The sequence below is a fragment of the Dendropsophus ebraccatus genome, chromosome 9, assembly GCF_027789765.1.
Source record: "Dendropsophus ebraccatus isolate aDenEbr1 chromosome 9, aDenEbr1.pat, whole genome shotgun sequence".
In the NCBI taxonomy this organism is placed as follows: Eukaryota; Metazoa; Chordata; class Amphibia; order Anura; family Hylidae; genus Dendropsophus; species Dendropsophus ebraccatus.
The window spans coordinates 43,354,077-43,358,952 of NC_091462.1; the positions used below are offsets into that span (position 1 = coordinate 43,354,077).

A 4,876-nucleotide genomic window follows, 5' to 3' on the forward strand; every position below is an offset into this window, starting at 1 on the left:
ATTTACTGCTGCGATACGCAGCAAACACGCAGCAGATTAGATCTAAATAACTGAACACAGCATCAAATCTGTACCAACAAATCTGCTGCGTATTTGTTGCGTATTTGTTGCGTATATGCTGTGTATACGGTGTGTTGGTTTGTACCCTTATAATGTATTTTGTACTTTCGAGTAAAAACTGTGTAATACGCATCCAACTGTGGGAATTAAGGATGGTCCCAACCTGCCGAACGCTCGGCATCAGATTCCCGCTGTCTGGCCGCTCCGTGCAGCGGGTGGACACAGCGGGAGGACCGCCTGGAAAACTGGGATACAGCCTATGGCTATGGCTGTATCCCAGTTTTCCAAGCGGTCCTCCCGCTGTATCCTACCTCTCCACAGAGCAGGCAGACAGCGGGAATTATTGCCGAGAGTTCGGGTTCATGCGAACCCAAACCTCAGCAGGTTCGAACCATCCCTAGTGGGAATATGTGCCGTAGTTCACACTGAACTGATTTTTTAAAATAATTAAAGGGTGTTATCCATCCCTTAAAGACTGATGGTCTACCATAAATATTAGATTAGCAGTGATCCAGCATCTAGTATCTTGGGTCAGACCCCCAGCCAAGTTAATATTGACGGCCTAACCGAAAAATGGGCCATCAGTTTTTATTACTCCTTCTCTAACATGTCACTTAGGCCCCATTCACATATCTTTTTTTTTTTTGGGGGGGGGGGGGGCGGTATTTAGCAAGATGGTGGCAAAAGAGATTCCAATGTACACCACAGCCTATAATAGGCCACATTTTTTGTTTAGTCTGAGCCTGTTTTGTTAGAGCCAAAGCCTTGAGAGGTTTTAAAGTGAATTGGAAAGGTAAAGCCATGACTTATTCCTTCTTGTGGCGTCCTGTATATCTGGAAACATATCCTACCTGTAAATGGCTGGCTGAAACAACATCAGCCAAAAAGCAAGCAGCCAGTCCCTTGACACTCTGGGCTCCTCAGAGAGGTATTAAAGAGGTTGAGAAAGGTCTACGAAACGCGTTGGAGGGTGAGGTGCAGGGGATGTAATACGGGGGATGGTGTTTCTTATAGGTGAAATGGTCTGAGTGCATAACATTTTTTTTGGCAATTTAGCCACTTGATTTATCCTTGGCATTTAGCCTCAAGACCATTTGTTTACAAATAGGCACGTTGCACTTTATGGTAAATGAATTGAATCTCTTTTTGAAACCCCATGTACTTATCATTTGTTTGTTTCCCCCGGTTCGGACATAATATATTTGGTTAAGGATTTTATTATGATCCCCTGCACCCGTTGTTTTTAAATTGTCTATTGTGTTCTTGTTGATTTTATTGGGATTATTTTGGGACTTATGAATTAATAAAGAATTTATTTTGTGGCATACAACTTTGGTTTGGTATCAACTTTTTGAGTTGAATAATTGAAGGTTTTTTTGTTTGGTAGTGTATATATGAGTTGAACCCTCATATGGTGATTTTGTGTCAGTGGACCTAATATAGGTTTTTGTATTAAAGAGGTTATCCAGGATGAGAAAAATCACAGCTACTTTCTTGAAAAATAGCACCATCTCTGTCTTCAGGTCGTGCGTGGTATTACAGGTCGGCTCCATTCAATTTAATAAAAATGAGGTGCAAAGCCCACACCCAAACTAAGGACAGGAGAGGTGCTGTTTCTGGAGGAAAGCGGCCATGTGGGTGTTTGGAGTGGTAATTATATAATACCAGCTTCCGTGCCCTGCTGCTGCTTCACCACACAATGGCAGCCAGATGCTGGTGTGTAAAATCAATAGCTGTTCCTGTTTAGTCCATTCAGTAACCCAGGCTTCCTTCTAGAATAGTGTCATGACAGCCATGCAGGAATCATGTTCACATGGAGTGTGTCAGGGTTTCAGTATGTTTGATACTATGACTAGTGCTGCACAGTATTCTGTTCTTGGCATAGAAAATGTAAAAATAAAAAACCTCTATGGGTCCTTGTATGCAAATGTGAACAGGGCCTTATACTCTGCTTATGGTGCAGTGCTGCTACAAATATTATAACAATGCAAGTCTGAATGCTGGAGCCCCTTCAAACTGCTGACAAGCTGTGAGTCAGACCCCTGCTGATAGGTTAAGGATAAGGATTAGAGATGAGCGAACCGGGTTCGGGTTTGAGTCCATCCGAACCTGAACGTTCGGTATTTGATTAGTTGGGGCTGCTGAAGTTGGATAAAGCTCTAAGGTTGTCTGGAAAACATGGATACAGCCAATGACTATATCCATGTTTTCCACATAGCCTTAGGGCTTTATCCAACTTCAGCAGCCACCGCTAATCAAATGCCGAAAGTTTGGGTTTGGATGTACTCGAGCATGCTCCAGGTTCGCTCATCTCTAATAAGGATATAATATAGCCACCTGCTCTTCTACTTCCTACAGTCTGGCAGTATGAGAGGTAAAGGGGTACACCAGGGAATTTGGTCTTTTCTTTCAACCGGTTTTAGAAAGTTATACAGATTTGTAAATTACTTACATTTACAAATCTTGAGTCTTCCAGTACTTATCAGCTGCTGTATGTCCTGCAGGAAGTATTCTTTACAGTCTGAGACGGTGCTCTCTGCTGCCACCTCTGTCCTTCATAGGAAATGTACAAATCCAATTTTCTTTGGAAAGCTCCTGTCAAGGACAGAGGTGGCAGCAGAGAGCACTGTGTCAGACTAGAAAGAATACACCACTTCCTGCAGGACATACAGCAGCTGATAAGTACTGGAAGACTTGAGATTTTTAAATAGATGTAAGTTAAAAGTCTATATATCTTTTTGACACCAGTTGATCTAAAAGAAATAAATTGCCATTCAATATCGCTTCCAAGTTGGGCTGCTGTATGTCAGTGACTGCAGCTGCCACAGCCATATACTCTTATGAGTCTGGGGGGGCAGATGAGCAGCAATTACCCCTGGAGGTGGTCTGTGGCTGGGGTTATAGGCGACAGCTTCTTAATGTTGCTTCTCACATGCTGCCACTTTAAGGGCACGTTCAGACACTGCAGGCTTGTGATGCAGGACTTTGTCACTTCTCTATATGTCTGAATGGGGTTTGTATAGAATTTAGAAATTCAGTTTCAGAAATGTCTGCAACCCCTATAGTGGGTGAGGTGGGGGTCATATTATGGGGGTGCCAGAGGTGACACCCCACCAGTCACACTCATATAACATGTCCAAGTGATACCTGATAGGAGAGATGACACATCTGTATGTTCTGTCGGGGTCCATCATGTAATCCTATGGGCAGCAGCCTGTGCACTGAGGTGTGAGTGTGCTGCAGGAGACCCTCCGAGGGTGATGCAGGAGGGTGGGGGAGGAGACAGGAAGGAGAGGCTGAGAGGAGGAGGAGGAGGAGGAGGAGAAGCAGCGAAGGGAAGAGACTCACGGAGGAAGAGAGGAAAACACAGCAGGATCAGGACACCGTCTTGCAGGGAATAGAAAGAGACAGCCGGGAATACGGGACCTGAAGCTCCAGCCGTCACCGGAGACAGCCGGTATACGGGGCGGCGGAGAGTGTGTGCTTATTCCTGCCCGGGAGAAAGCTGGAAGAGCCGGAGCGCGTCCTCCTGCCGGCTGCAGCCTCTGCTCACCCCTCCGCACTCTGTGTGCCATCGGAGCAGCCAGCTTCCCAGCAGATCTCTCCCTAACATTCAGCTTCCAGCAGATCACCCAGCGATCCACCAGATCCCCTCTATACACCCAACGTTCCATCAGATCCCCCCTATACACCCAACGTTCCATCAGATCCCCCCTATACACCCAACCTTCCATCATACCCCTCTATACACAGAACCTTCTATCAGATACCCCTTATACCCAGCGATCCACCAGATCACCTCTATACATTCAATGTTCCACCAGATCCCCCTATACCCCCAACTTTTCACCTGATCTCCCCCCCATACACAGAACCTTCCATCAGATCCCATTATACCCCAACGTTCCATCAGATCCCCCCATACCCCAACGTTCCATCAGATCCCCCCATACCCCAACGTTCCATCAGATCCCCCTATACACCCAACGTTCCATCAGATCCCCCTATACCCCAACGTTCCATCAGATCCCCCTATACCACAACGTTCCATCAGATCGCCCTATACCCCAACGTTCCATCAGATCCCCCTATACCCCAACGTTCCATCAGATCCCCCTATACCACAACGTTCCATAAGATCCCCCATACTCTGATCCCCCCATAGCCTTCCCTGCTCTTCTCCTTTTCTAACCCCCAGTTACCCCTTTGCCCCCCTGCTCCTTGTGTGGCCTGGGCCTCCTCACCCCTCTTGGGTGCACAGTGCTCTCCAGCAGATGACCCCTCACCCCTCAGCTTGCCCTCCCTATTGCCTTTCATCTGGTTACCTCTCCAATACATATTCATTCCTTTTGCCATCCAGAGTAGAGGTCCCCTTGTGATCATTCATCTTGCTTCTCTTGCCCCCCTCCCCTATATCCTGCCATTCTGCGGTGCCAGTTGAGCTCTCCTGAGCCCCATCTTCACCACTGCCTCTACCAGGTAATTGTTCTCCATGTGCCTCCCTTAGCAGGACTGCCCTCCTATACATCTTCCATCCACATACGTCAATAGCTTCTTACAAATAATCAGATGTCTGCCCCTGCTATGATCTTATTCGCTGCCATTTAAATATAGCATGTGTCCTATACCTGTAACAATATTACCATTAGCTGTCATCTCCATTGACAGGCTTTGACATTGTATTCCTAATGCGAACGCCTTCCCATTTCCAGTTCTTTTCTGATTTTCTGCCAGTATATAGTACTAAGCATTATCCTTGGATGCTTTTGTAATTGTATTTCCTGGTCCCCTCTATCCCCATCACTGCCCCCTGGCA

The 4,876-nt window shown here is 46.3% G+C and overlaps 1 protein-coding gene across 1 annotated transcript in view; it reads left to right on the forward strand.

Moving 5' to 3' along the window:
- The first annotated feature begins 3,394 nt into the window (after positions 1-3,394).
- The window catches only part of AGAP1 (ArfGAP with GTPase domain, ankyrin repeat and PH domain 1), a 308,008-nt gene continuing 306,526 nt past the window's right edge, over positions 3,395-4,876 (forward strand). The window contains exon 1 of the mRNA XM_069983136.1: positions 3,395-4,539. The gene's annotated coding sequence lies outside the window, so the exon portion shown is untranslated. The remainder of the gene's footprint in view (positions 4,540-4,876) is intronic.